Genomic DNA, 22,067 nt, shown 5'->3' on the forward strand with positions numbered 1-22,067 from the left:
CCCTCCAGTTTTTCTGCCAGCTCCCCTACCAGCAGCCCTGAGCTCAGTCTGAAGGTTTCCTCCAAGCATTCACATCTGCATTGGTCAGTTGTTGGCTGAACCTCCCAGGGAGCAGCCACACCAGTTTCCTGTCAGCAAGTGCCTTTTGGCAACAGCAACAGTGTCCGTATGGTGTCTGCAGACAGGATGTGTCCCCACCCAGTGCTCCCAGTGGGGTGTACAGGGAGGAGCTCACAGCTCCAGATACATAAGTAGCAGAGGATGGCCTTGTCTGACATCAATGGGAGCAGAGGCCCTTGGTCCTGTTGAGGTTTGATGCCCCAGTGTAGGGGGATGCTGAAGGGGTGGGACAGAACAGAGTGGGTCAGGGAGCACCCTCATAGAGGCAACGGGAGAAAGGAGAGAGACGTTGTGGGATGGAGGATTGTGCAGGGTTCTGGGACGTGGGATATTATTTGAGATGTAAATGAATGGAATGATTAACAACAACAACAAAAAAAAGTGCAGTCTGACCAGTAACTCTCAGCTACCTCTCCAACAACATGGGTGCCTATTTGATGCTGTTTGATGCCATGCTTCCCACCTTGATGATAACGGAATAACCCCCAGAAACTGTAATCCCATCCCAATAAAATGTTCTCCTTTATTCTTGTTGCTGTGGTCCTGGTGTCTCTTCACAGAAGTAAAACTCCAACTAAGATAGGCTGTTAGAGGCAGAGTACCACCATCCATGGCGCTGCTTCAAGAAAGTAAGTTTATTTATGTCTATTCAAGGAAACTGACGCCAGAAAAATCTCACGATATGCGTACCCAAACAATACATGAAAAACAGCAACACCAGATGACATGCTAATATGAATGGAGGACATCTCACAAGGTCTGCCCCCAGATGAACAGTTACCGACAACTAATGGTGTCTGAGAGAGGGAGAGTTAGCTTTTTCCACATAATGAACACCCTAATAACTTATCCGGCACCAGGTGGTTATTTCTAAACAAATACATACATGGAAATCACTAAAGGGACATATATATATATATATATATATATATATATATATATATATATATATATATATATATATATTGTGTGTGTGTGTGTGTGTATGCAGATCTGTGTATGTGTAATAAAGAGTAAAAGGCCATGCATTTCAGAGCAAGTAAGAATTAGAGGATTGGGGGAGGGAGGAGAGGTACTGGGGGAGAATTTTTGAATATCACCGAGTCATATATAAGTTCTAAAAGTTAAGTAAAATAAAATTTACTTTAATTGGAGGAAGATTGTTGTTAATTTGTTTGTTCAGTTTGCTATTTTACTTAAATTGTTTAAATTTTCTTGAAACTTAATTCACAAATGACATTAATAGTTTAACAGAAACAAAGAGCTGTACTTCCATTTGGAATATTTCTCCCTTTTGTGTACCTGATTTCATAACAAAACAGAGGGAGGGAGGGGCACACACACACACACACACAGAGAGAGAGAGGGTCTTGAGGACTTTGCTGTTGTTACATTTGTTCTTCTTCCTTCCTTCCTTCCTTCCTTCCTTCCTTCCTTTCTTTTCTTTCTTTCTTCCTCCTCTTTCTTTCTTTCTTCCTCCTCTCTCTCTCCTCCTCTCTCTCTCTTTCTTTCTTTTCCCTATAGCTTCTCAGGCCTAATGAGTTTGAAGACTCCTGAGTTCATGAGTTCTTCTAATTGAGCATTTCCAAGGTACGCTGATGAGATGTTCTCAGATGCTCAGGCATTCTGTGCATTTGTTAGATGGAAAATGATCATTAATAAAGAACCTGAAATCCTTGAAGCAGAGCAATCAAACAAATATGATGCTTCAATGACCTGTATAATGTAGAATGCCAGAGACTTCCAACTGCTAACAGATCCAAGTTTTCAGATGCAACATTAGTGAGTGCTTAAATACAGCAAAATGTCAAGCTGGTCTATGGACGTATCCTTGCCTTCCCACTGTGGATTTTGGAGACGAATAAATGATGAGCAAAGCTGCACAGCATGCAGCATCGCACAGTCAGGAAACACACAGCACCAGTGTTACCAGAGACTTAATAGGGAGGAGAGGGAGAAAGGAACAAATTTAGACACAGATGTGCAGGAGGACTCAAGCAGAGATTGTGAAGAGGGGTAAAAATGTATCACACCATAGTCTTCCATAGGAAAGAAAATACATTCCTCAACAGTCTCAAAAGAGTCAGCCCGGGATCATAATTGGAATGCTATTGTCCAGTCCAACTCGCAGCTGACCTCCTTATAGCCAAGCACTGTCCTGGGACTGCCTGGCTGCCAGAGATTCACTTTCTTCATCCGCACACCCAGGGACTCTGGGTCTGTCTGTCCCTACCTCACGAAGAAAAAGAAAGTGCATTCAACTTTTCCAAGGATCTCTGTGGAATTCACAGGCAGCTTTCATATTCTGGAGCCAATGCTTCTATATATCAGTTGAATGTGGTTTTTTTTCTTTTTTATTAAGAAATCAGAATGATATTTATTAGAATTCACATCTATTCCTATTTTTGCTTCATGTTCCACTTTCAGCATAAAAATACTGAACACTTACAAACGTTATTTGTGCTTTCCTTTGATACACCTTTCTTGTGAAAAATTTTCTGAACTGTGAGACAGGCACAATGATTAATAAAGCCTCTGGCAAGTTTTATAATATTATACTGCTCTATTATCCTCTTTGAAGAAAAACCTATGTTTACCTGTTATTTATCATTGGATAAATATTTACCAAGTGCCTATTTGACATAAGATGATATGAATGTGATTTGTAAATTATTCATAGTAAACATTTTTATAGGCTATAAAAAGCCATAAAATAACTACTGTTCACACAAACGTTTATCTTCTTTTGGAAAATCAAATTACTACCCAGCAAAGTCAGTGAGGCTTTCGCATATAATTGCTTGTGTGTAATGCTTTCTAAAGTGGGATGGTATGTTTTCTAGAAACATGATCTTTTTTTTTTCCGCTTTTCTTTCTCTCCTTACTTTTCTTTGTGATCTGTAGTGACTTTTCATGCTAATGTAAATACGTATTTATAAACACATTTCTATGTTTTTGTGAGATTATAAGGATTTGCTTTGTATTTGTAATTTGATTTGTTTTTATTTTTACTTTTATCCATATGTATATTTCAATGTACTCATTATTCAAATTCAACTAAATGAACATTGAAAAGCCATACAGTTCAAAGTCCACAATAAACTCTACATAGACTTTGCTAAATTAGGACACTGTATCTTATTATACCATGTGTAGTCACTGAAACCATTAAATATCCACTTTATATTTACAGAGAATAATTAATTGGCTAAGTAACATATAGATTGTTCCATACACTTAAATCTTAAAGGCAGCTTAAAATGACTAATAACTAAAATAAATAAATGGTCCTATTTTGTGTTTGATGAGTAAAAATAAGTTCATATTTTCCTCATCATTTTTAGTAAACAATTACAAGCAAGAACATTTTTATTGGATATTTTACTTATTTATATTTCAAGTGTTATCTCCTTTCCTGGTTTCTCCTACCCAAACCTCCTTTCCCATTTCTCCTTCCCCTGCTTCTAAAAAGGTGCTCTCCCACCCACCCACCACAATGTTGTTTTTTTTAGTTAGTGAAGCACACCTACTTAGATTATGGTTTGGGGAGACTTCAGGATGAATTGTCATGGATTACGTTTTTCTTCTCCTTGTTATCTTATCTCTAAATGGAATCTAAACTTATTAAAATCAGATTTTACTTTCATAATCTCTAAAGAAATAGAAACAGTCATTAAAAATCTCTCAAAATACCAAATGCACAAAACAAAGAAAACATATTTAAAACAGTAAGGGGAAAAGGTCAAGTAACATATAACGTCAGACTTATCACCAGAGACTATGAAAGCCAGAAGATCCTGGGCAGATGTCATAAGACACTAAGAGAACACAAATGCCAGCCCAGGTTACTGTATCCAGCAAAACTCTCAATTAACATAGATGGAGAAACCAAGATATTCCATGACAAAACCACATTTACACATTATCTCTACAAAGCCAGCCCTACAAAGTATAATACATGGAAAATTCCAACACAAGGGAGGAAACTACACCCAAGAAAAAGCAAGAAAGTAATCTCTTTGCAACAAAATCAAAAGAAGAAAGACACACAGACATAATTCTACCTCTAACAACAAAAATAACAGGAAATGTCAATCACTATTCCTTAATACCTCTTAACATCAATATAATCAATTCCCCAATAAAAAGACACAAACTAACAGACTGGATATGTAAGAGGATCCATCCTTTTGCTGCATGCAGGACCTCAGAGACAAAGACAGATGCTACCTTAGAGTAAAAGGCTGAAAACAACTTCCCAAGCAGTCTGAAGAAACAAGCTCGAGTAGCCATTCTAATATCGAATCAAATCTACTTCAACCAAGTTATCAAAAAGGGATAAGGAAGGACACTTCATATTCACCAAAAGAAAAATACACCAAGATGAACTCCCAATCCTAAATATCTATACTCCAAATGCAAGGGCACCTACATACATAAAAGAAACCTTACTAAAGCTCAAAGCACACATTACACCTCACACAAAAATAGTAGGATATTTTGACACCCCACTCTCATCAATGGACAGATCATAGAAATAGAAATTAAACAGAGATGTAGAGAAACTAACAGAAGTAATGAACCAAAGGAATTTAACAGATACTTATAGGACGTTTCATGCTAAAACCAAAGAATATACCTTCTTCTCAGCACCTCACAGTACCTTCTCCAAAATTGACCATATAATCAGTGACAAAACAGGCCCTCAACATATACAAGGAGATTGAAATAATCCCATGCATTATATATCACTTTTGTTTTCCAATGAACATGGATAAATTGAGCTAGTACCCAAATAGAATTGATTAGCATTGATTAACATTGATGGTGCTGGAGGAGAGAAGTAATTGTTAATATCAGCAAGCTATGAACTTTGTGATATACACTGGAGACCTGCTCACAGAGTGTACTACTGTATTATTGGCACAGATAATATGGGAGTTACCAAGCACTTCTAAATGGATTTAATGATTATTACACGAAATGGAACACATGCTGATACTGTACAAGACCCTAGAATTAGAAAATACACGTATATTATTCCCCTGTACAAACATAAAAATAACACAATCCCTAATGACATATTGCTAACATATAGACCAATGCATCACACAATCCTTAAACAAGTTGCTTCTTCTTGGAGTTGATGATAGTTAAAACAGATGCACACAGCTGAATAATGTTTGGAGAGTGAACGACTTTAGACAATTCACCTCTAAATAGAATTCCTTTTATCATACATATTGTCTCAAGGTTCAGAGATCTACTCAGAACATGAGTGGGAACTAATTTAAGAAATAGAGGTTATGGATAATTTCCTGGAAACAATGTCTTCCATATAGATGAGAGCTGATGCACACAAGTGTTCACAGAGTCTGTTGAATCCTTCATGAAATCTAAATAGGTTTAAAGCACACAGAATCCCAGCATGAAGAAGTAGAAGCAAACAGAATAAAACAAAAAACAAAAACAAACACCCAAACAAACAATAACTTTAACCAGGAAACTACTTGCAATCCAAACTTGCTGGAAAATCAAATAGCATGCGTTTTTTCTCAATGGAGTGAATGACAGTGGATATACAGATCACATTTCAGAACAGGCTCATGCCCAGTAGCAGTTGGCTAACAGAAAATGAACTCCATAGTTTTATAATCTTTGTTTCTTTGTTTCTTTGTTTCTTTTTGCTATCTTTTGTTTATTTTCATGTTCATTTTCTGAGAGGGGGTGCAGATCATGAAGTGGATTGGGTAGGCAGGTAAGGAGGATATCTGATATTTTGGTGGAGAGGAAAAATATAGTAAAAAAAAACTGAAAAATTAAGCCCGTAATGCAAAAAAAAAAAAAAATGTATCAGAGGCATAGCATCTTATAGCGAAAAGAAACTGTTTTGTTGTCTTTGTTGGCATAGCTATGCTATTTGCTAAAAGAAACGTGAACCACTGTGTATGCTAGGGTTTTTTTGTTTACATTTGGTAATGACATGGACAATTATTCTTCATGCCTATCTCCTGTGGACCATATCTGCTTTTTTGATCCCAAAGACCAAGGCAGTGTTACTTCTTTTTTTCTTACATTGTCCTGCTTATATATTGATAAGTCTAATGATATCATTTTATTTTATAACTTAGACATTTCCGTATCTGCCCCCTTGAAATCTCTATTGCCCTATTTTACATTGATGAGTGCAACTGTCCAGTCATGTCCAGAAGAGATTGTTTTACTCTGGTAATTCCTCAGATTTGGCTATTATATTCTTCTCACACCCCTACAGTTATGACTTTGGACCTTCAAGAAGGGGTTGTAGTCTCTTTGGTGGCTGCATATCTCACAATTACTTAATCATTGTATAAATATTTACCAAGTGCCTATCTGACATAAGTAAAGAGTTTCTGCATTAACAACTATTTACTATTGAAACAAATGCTCTTATGACTTGTAAGAGCTATACTAATTTATGGGTAGAAGGATACAAATCTAAAGGCTAGTTTGACATTTTGTCCATTGAGCAAAATAGTCATATTCTCAGCTACTATTGTGGGGCTATCATCTCTTCAACCATGCTCTATTGGGCAGACGTAGTATGAAGGATGTATTTCCTTTTATATATCTAGTTTTTAATCTAGCCAGAAAGAATGTACTACTCTCACAACATCTGTGTCACAATTATACTCAAGGACATATCTTGCCATGCTATTCATTACTATGTGTTCACAAAAGTGAAAGCTGTTGGTGACCTTTTTACTTCTGTTTTCAGTTCTTTGGTATCTAGGTAGAAGAGGGAAGGTTTCTGGTCATTACCAATGTGATGTCTTCATATTCTGTGCCCAATACATGTGTGTTCTCCATAAATAAGGTCTTATCCTCACATTCTGGTGGGCAACTAAGAATGATAGAAAGAGGAGATACAATTTTGGGGACATCCAGAACGCTTATTAACAACAACTCAAAGGAAAGGCTTGGTTTGAATGAGAATGGCTGCTATAGTAATATATATATATATATATATATATATATATATATATATATATATATATATATATATATATCTCCAGTCCTCAATTAGTGCAAGTGTTTTGGAAGGGCTTGGAGGTATAGTCTTGTTGGAGAATGTATGCTAATTGAGGCAGACTTTGGAGTGCCAAAACACACATCATTCTTTCTCTGCCTCACGGTTGTGTCTCAAGATGTGAGCTCTCAGTTACTGCTCTAGTGCCATGTTTGCTTGCCTTCTTGTTGTAAAGGTACCTTTCAAAACTTCCATGAATTATAACCCTCTGAAATTGTAAATCACAAACAATCCCTCCTTCTCCATTATGGTATCTTAAATAGTAATAGAAAATAACTAAGACAGAAGTTAGTCCTATGAGTGGGCTATGACAGTGTCAGACTTGGCCATACTGTTTTTCAAAGTAATGTGAAAGTGGGGCTCTAACGTGTAGAAAAGTGGTTGAATTGTGTAAGCAAGAGTTAAAAGAGCATCTGAATTGAAACTTGGAATATAATTATTCTAAAAAGAACATGGACTCTAGAGAGCACAGCTTAAGACATTTCAAAAAGAAATAGTATTAACAACAGGGCTAGAAAAAATTCTTGGGATATTTTGGCAAAGACTGTGGCTGCCTTTTGTCCATGTTTAAGGAATCTGCCTGAAGCTGCATTGAAAAGTAATGAATTAATTTCATTGGCAGAGGAGATTTCAAGATACCATAATATTGAATTTGTCATATAGTTATTAGTAATCACTTTTATGCAGGTCCAAAATGTAAAAGGACAGTAGGGCACATATAAATAGGGAATATACCATTTGAAATAAAATTACTATGAGAAAATTTAATATTTGAGTTAAGGGTTGTACTGAAAGACCTGAGATTTTTAAAAAGACCTGTTATGAAATGAGAGGGAGAGATGCTTTCACTGCAAGAACCCACGGTGCTGAACTTCCCACTTAATAAATTAAAGACTCAAAGGACTTTCTGCTTCTACAAGACAACAAAGGAAAACATATACAAGTATAATTTAATGGAACCAGTGTATAGCACTATACATAACTAGGAGAATGGAGTCAACCAAACCTTCTCACATGAGTCAAACACAAAGTTTGAATTGCCCTACTGGCCTTCAATCTTGATTTAGTCCAGCATTTTCTCAGTATGTACCCATTTATTGCTTTTGTGATGGTAATGTGTATTCTGGGAGGATATAGACTGGAAGTATGCATTCAATTTTACAGAAAGTACAGTTAAAAGATGATCTCAAGTCTCAGATGAAACTTTGAACTCATAAACTGTGCTGAAACAGAAATCCTGTGAGGACATTTTCTTTCTTTTTTTTTTTTTCTGAGTTTATAGTTTACAACTTTTTTCATTTCTCTTCCTCTCTTCAAACCCTCTCATATAGGCATCCCTATAGAATTCCTGTGCATATGTATATATAATTTATAAATACAACTTATTCCATTCCTATAATTCAACTGTATGTATGTTTTCAGGACTGACAATTCGGCAACAGACAACCTACTAGCCTACTCATATGCTCTTTTCCGGGGAAGGCTACTTCGTCCACTATCAGTTTTTTAACCCTATCCATATAGATCTTTATGTAGGTTTACGGCCTACTGGTTTTTTTCTGGATCCAGTTTATCATATTCATTTGTATCACCTTCATTCAGTTCATAGTTAGGCAATCAGATTAGCAAAAGTGAAGCTCTGATATTCCTAGGATACGTCACAGGAAATTTTCCGATCCCCTTGCTCTTACAATTTTCTATCACTTCTTCCACAAATTTTCATTAATCTTATGTACAACAATGTTTTGTAGATATAAACACTTGTATTAGTCTTCACAAGTCTGCATCAGAAATCATACTATTTACTAGAAAAAACTATAGTAGATATACTTCTGTACATTTTTTAGTGATTTTTCTCATCTGGGTTGATGGTACTCTCTCCAATAGCCAAAACCCACCTAAAAAATCCCAATACCAGAGAGAAGAAACCTTCTTTTGAGTTTTTGTACAGGACTGTCCAAGATATTCCTAAAACATGCAGCTCTTTGAAGTTGCTCTTGGTTATCCCAGAGGTGAAGAGTCAATCCAGTTGCTAATGACACAATATACTTCAAAAACAGGGCCCAAAGTCCTCTGAGCTGGAACTAAAGGTCTTCTCCAAGAAAATTAAGTGTAATGGTATCAGAATGTACCATGCGAGCTTATGAAAGCTCCCTGTCAGCTATGAAGCCTTTGAACCACATCATTAATAAGCATGTCATGAGTAATCTAAGGGTACATTAGTGTCACAAATACCTTGCTAGTGGCCAACAACTCTCTATTCAGACTTAAGGCCAGTTCAAACAGAGAGATCCCGTGTTGCTAGGAAAATACCAAACTATTCAATGCCAATGAAATCACAGTTATTAAAAGAGAATCTATTATTACTAATTACTAAACCAGCATTATCCCTACAACAATGGAGGAACATTTGTTCTTATACCCATCAATTAGTATAGTCTTAAACATTTATCAAGGAAACTTCTCTTTACAAGACATTAGGGAATTTTGAAGTTGGACTAAATGTAGCTTGAATTATGATATGGCTACAAGCCTCTAATCCATGAGTCAGAATGTGGTGATTTGAACGTGAATGGGCCTATAGTCTCCTATGTTTGATGGCTTGGTTCCTGTTTGGTGGAACTGTTTGAGAAGTACTAAGAAGTGTAGATTTGTTGAATGAGGTATGTCTTGTAGGGTGCACCTTAATGTTTTAAAAGACTCAGGCCATTCTTTCTGTCTCTGTCTCTGTCTCTCTGTCTTTGTCTCTCTCTATCTCTTTCTATCTGTCTTTCTCTGTCTCTCTCTCTCTCTGTCTCTCTCTCTCCCTCTCGCTCTCTCTCTCTGTCTTTGTCTCTTTGTCTTTCTGTCCAATCTCTCTGTGCCTCTTTGTGTCTTTCTGTGTCTCTGCATCTCTGTCTCTTTGACCCACCTATCTCTCTTTTCCCTCTCTCTGTCTTTTTCTATCTCTCTCTGTCTCTGTTTACTCTCTCATCATCCTCTCTTTCTTTCCTCTCTCTGTCTCTCTCTCATGTCTCTCTCTCTGTCTCTCTCTCTCTGTCTCTCTCTCTCTGTCTCTCTGTCTCTCTCTGTGTCTCTCTCTCTGTCTCTCTGTCTCTCTCTGTCTCTCTCTGTCTCTCTCTGTCTCTCTCCTCTCTCCTCTCTCTCTCTCTCCCCTCCCTTGTACTTTTTATCCCTAAAGGGATGGTAATGTTAACATAGACACTAATGTGTTTCAACAATAAGCCCCACATTAACCCATTCTTTTAAAAGTTGCCTTGATAATTTTATCTTATCACCAAGATAGAAAACTATGATCCAGATGTATCTAATACCAATATTAAAATGTAGTAGGCTTCCCCACCTTCTTTCCATGCATCATTCGAATTATTCTTCTTCAGTCTTCTCTATCCTACATTCCCATACTTTCTCTCTTTGAGCCTCTGTCCCCAATGTTTTTCTTTCCCTGTTTTGAAATCTTCCCCACTTCCCTCAATGATCCCTTTATAGTTTCCTGAGTTATACAGGTACTCTAAATGTAATAGACAACTCTGATAGTTGAGGATAAAGCTCACATACAAGTGAGGAAATGCTACATCGGTCTTTCTAAGCCTGTGTCACTGCCTACTTTCCTGTTCTATCCACTTCCTTCAAAATAACATTTTGATTTACAACTAAATAAAATTCCACCGTAAAAGGTATCACATTTTCATTATCCATTCAGAACTGATGGAAATATAGGCTCTTACCATGTTCTACCTAGTGGGAGTAGAGGAGCTATGAAAGCAGATGAGCATGGGTAGTAAGTTACAGGTTTCTTTTAAGAATATGTCCAAGAGAGGTATGGTTGGAGAATATGGTAGATTTATTTCTAGTATTTTGAGGAACCATCACATCTAATTCCAAAGTGATGGAATCAATTTGCACTCCTATCAACAGTACTTGAGTGTTCCGCACAGCCAATCCTCCCACCAGCATTTGTCTTTGTTTAATCTTAGCTTTTCTGATCAGAACTAAACAGAGCATTCTCTGAAGAAGAAATACAAATGACTAAGAAAATCGTTTTAAAATTTGATCACTATGCTTAGCCATCATGGGAATGCAAATTGAAATTATTTTGAAAATTTATTCTACCTTCTGTTTTTTTCAAATTCATTAGAGAAAAAATGAGCTCAACATTTCTATGGGTCAGGGGTTTAGCTATATGTAATATCAGTTTAGAAATGAAAACATGGTGCATTCTATTTTAATTCTAAAGCAAGGCACTTATGTCTGGTTTGCAAATAGCTTCATATTGTGCTTCATTTCTTTATTCATTTTATTTATTTAATTTTTTATTTTTGATGAATCAATTTCCTTCGGGGAGATATATATATATATATATATATATATATATATATATATATATAAAGATTTTGGCTTTTGAGAGGTTTGAAAACAAAGTAGCCAACATAAAGTAGTATTTGCCGACAATGAGACAAATAGGATGCATGTGATAGCATGGGCTGAGCACCAGCCAGGGATGAGCAGATGTCTGTGAAGCCTCATTTCTAACATTTGTAAACACCCAGCAGGCAGATACATCTTTTGTATTGTTCAAAGTCTGTTAATTTACACAGGATCAAAAAAAATGCAATGTTTCTTCTAAATTCTACTAAGGTGGTGTGGATGACTTTAATGAAATGAAGGGTCTCTTATGTCTAATTTGGGGTACAGTCCCTTTAGTCTGTGAACCATTTGCCATCTTTTAAGCAAGACATTACCTGGCTACACTAAAAGAGGGGCAAGGCTTCTGGTAACAAAATCATTCTGGAAAATTTGAGATTTAACAGCACATTAACTCGACATTAAAGACCACTGATGGAGTTTCTTAGAGAAATGAGTTCATACTGTATGAGGCATTAGAAATGACACCTCAAAGGGTGCTAGGCAATGGGAGGTGGGTTAAAAAAAGGAGCTTAGCAGCCTTTATGCTATTAAAGCAATGGCAGTGTGCAGCCCTGCACTTCCAATGTGATTACATGTAATGATGCAGAGGCAAGTTCCATCAATGCAGGTTTCCAGAGAGTTCCCTTCTGCTTTACCTGTATTGATAGAAAATCAAGCCACTGTCAGCTTCTACTTGAATGCTGTTGATCACAGCAGCATTGACTGTCAAACTGAGAGTTAAAAGGAGACAGACACAGGCACGTCTTGTAGGCAGGACAAATTTTGGTTTGAAGGTTTTGTGGGTGTGTTGAAGTACCTCTCCTTCCACTGGCTACGGGATGTGGCCACTTCACCTGCTGATAGGAATCTCACCTGGAGTTGCCTTCAAAGACTCCCCAGAATCTTCCCTGTCATATGTCTCCAATTATTCCCAAAGATGCCCCCCATCAATTTCTCTTCTGACCCCAACCCTCTCTCACACCACTCCTTCCCAGGTTTCCCATCCTAGTTCCCCTCCTGACCTCCTTTTCCACTCAGTTACCTCCCTCCATCCACCTCTGATGATGAATGCTTTGTTTCCACTTCTGAGTGAGATTTACACATTCTTTCCTGTGCCCTCATTACTTTGTTTACTTGTGTCTGTTGCACCGTAGCGTGGCTATGCTATCTATTATGGTTATTGATGGGGCAGAGATTGAGGGAACTACCAACCAATGATTGGTCCACCTTGAGACTCATCCCATGTAAGATAGCTAATCCCTGACACTATTAATGATACCATACTATTTTTTGCAGGTAGGAGTGTAGCATAACTGTCCCTGACAGGCTTCATCCAGCAGCAGATGGAAATTGAAACAGAGACCCACAGCAAAACATCAGACAGTGCTCCTTGGGTAGTCTTGTGGAGTTGAGCGAACTAGAGAGGTCAAGGTCACCACAAGAAGACCTACAAAGTCAACTAACCTGGGCCCATGAGGACTCACAGAGACTGAATCACCAACGAAAGAACATGCAGGGGTTGGACCTACACCCCCTACACATTTGTAGCAGATATAAAGCTTGGACTTCATGTGGGTCCTTTAACAACTGGAGCAGAGCATTTTTTGACTCTGTTGCCTGCCATTGGATCTCCTTCCTGTAACAGGACTTCCTAGTTGGGCCTCAGTGGGAAAAAATGCACTAAGTCCTACTGCAACTGTATGTTCCAGGGTGTGGTGGCACACATGAGGTGGGAAGGAATTTTTAAGGGTAGGACAAGGAAAAGAGGAGGAAAAGGGTCTGTGATTGAGCTGTAAAGTGAATGTCTTACTTAGGGTTTTACTGCTGTGAACAGACACTATGACCAAGGCAAGTCTTATACAGACAATATTTAATTGGGGAATGGCTTACAGATTCAGAGATTGAGTCCATTATTATCAAAGTGAGAGTATGGCAGCATCCAGACAGGCATGGCAGGCAGAACTGAGTGTTCTACATCTTCATCTGAAGGCTGCTAGTGGAAGACTGACTTTCAGGCAGCTAGGGTGAGGGTCTTAAGCCCATGCCCACAGTGACACACCTGTTGCAACAAGGCCACACCTCCTAATAGTTCCACTCCCTGGGCCAAGCATAGATAAACTATCACAGTGAATATAATAATAGTAGTAGTAATAGTAATAATAGAAGAAGAAAGGAAAAAGAAAGAAAGAAAGAAAGGAAGGAAGAAAGAAAGGAAGGAAGGAAGGAAGAAAGACAGAAAAGAGGCAACGACTTGGGTCCTGCCCCAGCTGGACTTTAATTAATTCTTATTAGGTATACTAGCATAGCTGAATATTCCATGTTCTTTTCTTTTCTATTTTAAGAAATTATTCCATTGATTATTTGCTGTAAGAATCACTGATACTGATTCAATTATATTCAGGGTGCCATCTGTTATAGGATGACAATGAAGGAGTTAGGCTGCCACATTACCAATGCAGGTTTGCTTAAAGAAAATTTCCTGCCATATACTTCATGTGAAGCCAGTGCACAGCCCTGTGCTCTTTGTGCTGCCTAATGTCCCATCTGTGCTCATGAAGTGTGGCTTGATAAGGATGTATCAGGTGATGTGTCTGAGTTAATCGTATTCCCTCACAACCGGAGCAATAAACATTAAGGGGCTTTAATTGTATTTTTTGCAGTGGGAGCAATAAACATTAGGGGTCCTATTGTATCCTTTCCCAAAATGTCCCATATGCCCAATTTGGGGGGTGTCTTGATGGCCAGCTCTAATTTTAAATCCTTCCTCCCATTCTATGGGTTTTGAAATTCAGAGTCTGGACAAAAGCAACAGAACTGAATCACTAACATGCAATTCCTCTTTCCATGTAACCTATTTCTAGAAAGCTACAGTGACTCCTGGTGTTTGCCTGACTATCAGAACTCCAACAGAACAAAATAGAGCATGCCAAGGAATCAGAAGTATGTTGCTATGGTGAAAACTTGAGGAACTGCAGCTACTAGCTGTACATGCTCAGGGCTAAATCCTCTACCTGTCATATGGAGAGTCTGTGGGAATAGACAATGAAGTTCTTTTGAATGTTTAAAAGGCAGTGTGATGTAGACTGAGGGATTAAACAGTAGATCAAACATGGGGTGGTAACGACTGTTCATGTAGATGCTATTGCATTTACATATATCTGTATTGTTTTCAATGAAATTATATGGTACAATAACAAATTTTACATGAAACTGCATTAATCTTATGTTATCACTCATGTCAGATCATCAAAATGCTTTCAACAAAGAATGATAATTTTGAAATTATACTTGAATTTTACTTTCTCTTTTCTAATTTTGTTCTCATATCTTTGTTACTTTTCTTTTTCCCCTTTCTTCCTTTTAACCTCAGATTTAGACCTATGGCTTTATTCCCTAGCATCTGAAGACATAATACTATTCTTTATTCTACATTACATTTTATCAAGCTTTTCCAAAATTAACATTGCCTTAGGTGAATTGCACATGGAAATATTATAGAGTCCTCAGCATCCTGGCCTCATATTATGCAGTATGAGAAAGCTTTCTAGTTTTTAATTCAAAATAAGCAAGATAAAACGAACATGAATAAGACTGGATAATACATTACGAGGATCTTAATACTGTGGTGTTTAAATTCTATCTTTTAATCCCAGTTGGAAAATTCTGGCTTGCTTTTGTGTTCACAGATCTTTAATTTCCTACCAAAGCAAAGAATGAATATGAGAACAGATTGGAAAAAATAAAGTCTAAATAAATTCTTGTTGATTATTTTATTTAACACTGTGGTTTCTCACACAAAGACATTTAATTTCAAAGTACTTTGACTTGGCCACAGCCGTGGCTGTGTATAATATCCATTATCTTCTAATTGGAATTATCTTTTATCTTTGGCTACATTTATCTGAGGATCCCTTCAGAAACCTCACCAGAAACTCAAACTCCAATTTGTTTTCTCAGCTTGACTAATGATGAAAAGTATCAAAAACAGCTATTATGTGTTTATCCATCCCTTCTTTCATCTTGATGTGGCAGTGGGATTTATGCAGCTCAGTCAGTCCTCCGTGGAATGTGAATGCAAATGACAACAAGTTCAGCATAAGTGATAACTCCAAATAGAAAGCAACAAAGGGCCTTTAAGGGACATCAGGAAAGCAATGTTCAAAAAGAGAACAGCACAAAATATTGATAAAACCATTTTACTCAAATGAAAAAGAAAGCGAGAGTCAGAAATAGGTTTAATTTCTTCAAAAGATATAGATTGCACCTAAATAATAATAATAATAATAATAATAATAATAATAATATAAAGAGTAGAAATTAAGGCATTGAAGCAAACCTATACTAATTGTGTCACATTCATTTACCTGTCACATTTCCATTTTAATCACATTGAGTTAGTCTAACAACCCTGGTTTATATCCCATGCCATCACATTAGAATTTATTTTATTTTATAAAGCAATATGGCCTGTTTAAATTGTTACACATACTCAAGAAATATTGTCTACTTGAGTCCCCCAATATACTATACTTCTCATTGTAAAATTTACTTGTAGGACATGACACACTATGAAACATACTCACTTAACTGAATCATGTCTGCACAATTATTCACTGAGCCCGTGCTGTGTGTCAGATGATCTGCTGGGAAGTACAAATAAGAAGCACAATGGGCTGTGGCAGCTCCAACGATTCCTAGTATTTTCCCAGGATGATTGCCTCTTCTGGATTCTTCCTTCTCTGTCGTTCTACCACTGATTCTCATATCTTTGACTGAGCATGGAGGTTGTATAAACCAGAAAATATTCTCTCTGTGTTTCCGTGTCTCTCTATCTCTCTGTCTCCCTGTCTCTCTCTCTCTCTCTCTCTCTCTCTCTCTCTCTCTCTCTCTCTCCCTCTCTCTAACACACACACACACACACACACACACACAGAGACACACACACACACACACAAACACATAGACAGAGTCAATGGCATGCATATCAAAACTTGAGAACTTGAATATTAAATCACATATTTATTTATAGTTATGGGGTTCTAGTATTATTTCCTGTACCCCTTTATTGTTAACTAGACACAATGTCTTCTGGTGACAGTAGAACATGGATGCAGATATTCTCAGATATAGGTGACACACACAGAATAAAGTAGACAACTGTTCATCATTTGGGCTCTTATTTCCCAAGTAAGGTTTTATATAACCTTTGGTCATTATATAACCAAAGGCTCTTCAATGACTTATAGGCCACAGAGAAAATGTTTTCATTAGATAGATGTTGTTAGGCTCCTGGTGACGTCATTCACTTTAGAGCTTGATCTCCCACTTTGAAGGGACCGCAAATCAACATATTGTTATAAGGAGAATGTTGTGTGCTGCTACAGAGATGGAATCAAGTCCAGGACTGGGTCATCACTTCTAATCTAAAAACCTCAATGGGTTTGGTATTATCAAATAAGGACTCGCTATCCATAATTTTAATTGAAATATCTTTCATGCTCAGCACAGCATAGTTTATTTCTGAATCATGTCCTAGGTAAATTATATTTCCACACATTTTGTCCATTTTTAATCCTATAATTTATTCAGAATATCTGTAATATCTTGTCATGCAAATACGTTTTATCATTGTAACAGTATTATATGAGGCAGATTAACTGTAAAGCAAGAGATATACTTAGTTTGTGAAAATTTAATTTCAAGGCACAGGTCTTACAAGGACACACATGCTCTACATCATGACACCATGGATTGCTATTTGAACCCCACAGAAAAGAGGTAGCTTAGCATCTTGAATAGGGAAGCAAAGAGAAAATGCATGTCCGAATTGCTTTGTTTATAATTGCACTCTCACAAATATTATCAAGGGCTTACCTAAGAACCAACCCACCCAGTCATCTCAAAGAATCAAGGAATTCCTACTAGTCTCCCATTTCTTAAAAATAAAAACCCCCAGTAGACAACTGCCTACTTCCTTCTAGGTGTGTGACATACATCTGAAAACATCCTAAGGTCTTCGAATTCTTTCTGTAAACCATTGTGTAACTCAGTAAACCCTGGTGGTAAACAGACTCAAGTTTGTCTGTTCTATGAATGCAGTTCAGCCCTACCTCCATGACACTTCCTAGTCTGTCTGCTAACTTCCTTCTTAAAATTCTTATTCTTACTACCAACTACTTACATATTTGTACTTTTTTGACAAAAGAATACCCATATATCTATATATAAGATATGCATTTTTGAACTGCGAAATATTTATTATATTCTTTATGTACAGTTGGATCTCTTAGGATGTTTTCTTAAGAAAGTAGCATACCTTTACTTAGCCACCTTACATGGGAAAAAATGTTATTCCATGTGACATCAGTCTAGAGGTAAAATAACTGGAAGTTTGGTAATCAGTTTATTCATCAGCAATGCCGAAAAAGAATAGACTTCCCCCTTCATCTTTATATATATTCCCATCTTCATGGGCTGTTTGCTTATGTTTGTAAATTTGTTTCAATCTTCATGTATCACAATAGCATCAAAAATATAAATATTGCATGTTGCCACCATTGCATATACTTATATAAACTCTTGTTTGAGAGTTTTCCACATTCTTATAGTATAATGTGTTTTCATAAAACTTTCCCCACTGTTTGCTCTCCAATTACTACCCTTTCATCACCTCTGTTATTCACTCCAGAGTTCACAGTTTGTTTGCTTTTTTGTGGCTTTTGTTTGTTTGTTTAATTTCCTGAGTCTATCTCATGCTGTTCGTATTTGTGTGTAAGAAGATCTCTTGGAAGACTTTCAATCACTGCATACCCGAAGACAAATGACTTTTGTTCTTCTAAGATATAACACTAACCTAAAGCTTCCCAGATAGTGGCGTGACTTTGTGATCATATCCTATTATCATGGACTTTTGTCTAACTTGAATTTGTGTTGACTGTCATAGCTACTGTGAGTTTATATATGATTCTTCCCTGTTGTGTTTGGAAAGCACTGTTTCACTGTAATGATCCACTGACCCTGGCTATTGAAATCTTTCTCCCCTTCCACAATTACCCTTAAACCTTTAAGAAGAGAACATGATAGAGATGTCCCACTTTGGGTTTATACTTTTCAGTCCTCTGCACATGGTTTAGTTGTGGATCTATTAATAACATCTACTGCAAAGAAATAAAAGTTTCTTTGATAAAATTTGAGAGACGTGGTATTGTGTTTATGTGGATTTATGTTAGGAGTTGGTTTAATATTATGTCTATCCAGGAGATTAATAGTAGGTTCTCCTCTAGGGATTATGAACACCATAAACAGGAGTCCTTGGCCCCATTAACAGTGCCAGCTATGTGTTTTACTATATGTATGGAACTTTATATCCAATGAGTTCCATTTGTACCACTGTTAGACCAGTGTACATAATTTTGCCAGGTCTGTTTTTAGTGTAAGTCTGCAAGGTTTACAATTGACTAAGGTTGATACTTACTTTTCTATTTTGGTAGTGAACATTTTCCCTTCCAGGAAGATGATAGCTAGCTAGCCCAGATTAATCTTCCAGGTCAGTGCCATTTTGATTTTTTTTCATGTTCTATGCCTCACATACTTGCAATATTAAGCACCATAGTTGTGAAAACAAGTTCTAAATGTAACCAGAAACAGTGGCAATAACCTAAAGTGTTCGGGAGTTTGCAGAGAAAATTTAGTCCAGCAGCATGGCTACTCTAGTCACATCCAAAGATCTTCTAGGTTTGTGTTATTTTATCTGCCTGGAATGAAGACATGCCTTTAGTATACAACTTTAATTCCTCTGGACGGAACACTTTAGTACACACTTTTAATAAACAATGACATCTAATTGTGAGGCGAACAAAGTGATGAATCAGAAAAGATCTTGCAGAATGAGTCAGAGATAGAATACTCCCCACTCTCAGGAGACAATCTATTTAAGAGTATCAAAGGGGGAGAGACAGCCAGGACAGTCAGTTCATCAACAATTTTGGGGAAAGTCAGTTGGGGATCAGTGCACCGAGTGGAGAGCAATGGAGTTCACTGCAGGTCAGCAGAGTCAGTTGAAGACGGAGAATAAAAAGGAGCCAAAAGATTAGAACAAATTGCCAGAGTTAGTTTGATACCAAGCACAGCAATTCAGTGAGAAGCTGAGTGAAGCCGAATTGAATCAATCTGTTTGGAGAGGAATTTGAGCCAGAACAGTGGAATTGAACTAGGCAGCCAAAGTTCAGAAAGAACTAGAAAGGGTTAGCTAATACAGCAGTAAGCCTGTGAGAATGAGACATTCTAGGCCTGTGTCAGCAGATAGAGGCTGAAAGCTAAAGCCTTCAATATTAGGGTAAAAGGACGATTAAATTGTTCACAGGCTAGAAGCTTCCAGGCCTAGCCCTACAGAAAGTAAGAACAGAAAGAAATACCCTGGGCTCAGCCAAGTCATGCATTTGCAAAGCTTAGATCAGCCTCTCATCTCATCCCTTCTTCTGAGGGAAAAAATGTGACATTTACATTTATAGGAGTCTAAAGGACACCATTTACAAACAGCCATACTTGGCAGTAGGCATTTTATTTAGTAGACTTTGATTTCTGGCCAAGTGTTATATTCCTGTTTTAGGACAATTTCATTACCTATATTTTAATCTATGAGGAAAACTTTTCTCAGAGAATTCTCAAAAGACTACTGTCATTGAATTGATCATCATGCCTTTGCCTAAGTCGGTTGTTAACAAAGAAAACAGAATTGTAGTGGTTGTATTTGGTAGATCATATTCCAGTCAGGAAGTAGATCTACAGAGGAAACTAGCCCTCTGCAAGCATTCATGAGCTAAATTTTTATTACTAAAAAGGCAGAGAAGTCATGGTTGTTAAGTATGCTGTCAATCAGTCTTCCACATATACTAGGAATCTGAATGCTATGGAGAAAGCAAGGTTTTCTGATTCAAGCATGTTTTTAAAACAAACATTTGATTTGTGAGATAAAAACTCTGGAGCCAGCTGCTATGGTGAAACCTTGCTAGCTCAGAGAGGCAGAGAAAGCACCCAGCTGACCTTCCTACTCCACTGACCTCAGAAGGAAAAATCTCAATCTCCACTCTGTCTTAAATCACCTTCTACTCAATGTCCTTCCTTTTCTATTTCCTTATGTTCACTCACTCATTACTAGCTGCTTGCTCTACTTCTTGACTTATCATTGACTTTATTTAATCCTGTTTACAGAGAGAGTTTGGGTTAACAGTATTTGCTAGGGTTGAGCCACACCACAGCAAGGTTTTCTAGTTCCAAACCTTGGGGTTCACAATGTGACCACTTACCCTGCCACACATGCTGAGAATGCACAGCCACAGTTACTCCATCTGAAGCTCACTTACGTGGATATCACTTGCCATCACTCAGTGCCACAACAGTGGCTTTTCATTCCCAGAACCTTTCAGTGAGAAGGTTAGGCTGACTCGATCACAGGTTTCAAACTGGCATTTTAGGAGACTAGGCCTAAGAACTGGGCAAGTCCAGGAAAGCCCAGGCAAGTCAGTTACTAGGAAAAACAAACAAACAAACAAACAAACAAAAACAATAGGCTTCAGAAACTGCCCTGCCAACAGAAGCTGCCCCACCACCTGGCCTGAGGCAAGAAAAATGGGTCAGTGACAGTTTCCACACTTCCTCAGCTACTTCCTCAGCAACAGTTTCCAGACCTGAATTTCTAGCCTCCACAATCTGGTAAGGGAATGTCTTTTAGAGATGGAACAAGATACAGGTCACCTACCCTGGAATTCCCTAATGTGCTTAAATTTGACCTGCAAGCTCACTTGGTTGTCTATTTCTTTGGTGACAGGAGACCCCAGCATGCTAAACTTCTGCAGAATAAAACAATCTTTGGGCTATGTACCATTTGAGTCTAGGGTATCATTCATCAGTGAAATAGGGATTCTTACATCAGAACTTGAGAAGTAAAAAAGTCTCTTATTCTTTGTTGGAAAGGAAAGGGTTCTTGATATATTAATTTTATTAGCATTGGATTTTATTAGCATTGACAGAAGCTGCTTTACTTCTAAAAGCATTTCATTTCTATAATAGTAGTAAAGGAAGAAAAAGATTTAAATTTTTGCTAAAGAACTTTTGTGACTAAGATAGCTGAAAGGATCATCTGAGAAGTAAGGTCGAAAAGATAAAGGTCGACCAAAGACTGTGCTTCCACTTTATTCTGCTTCATCTCCTGTGGTATCCAGACTCTGCTGTACACCGAATAGGGAAGGATGAGGTAGAACTGCGTTCTCAAGACACATCTTCCCCTGCTCTGTTTGGATAAAGAAAAGTCTGGAACAGGTAGGTTAGCATGATTCTGACATTAAATGATGGGGAGCAGGAGGTATGTGGTGGGGTGGGAGAGGTGGGGGTTGTGTTGTTAGATGACTTTCAGTGAAGCATGAAGCAGTTTTCTTAGATGATATTCAATAAAAACTTTATTCGGGGTGAACCA

The sequence above is a fragment of the Rattus rattus genome, chromosome 1 (genome assembly GCF_011064425.1).
Source record: "Rattus rattus isolate New Zealand chromosome 1, Rrattus_CSIRO_v1, whole genome shotgun sequence".
Taxonomy (NCBI): domain Eukaryota; kingdom Metazoa; phylum Chordata; class Mammalia; order Rodentia; family Muridae; genus Rattus; species Rattus rattus.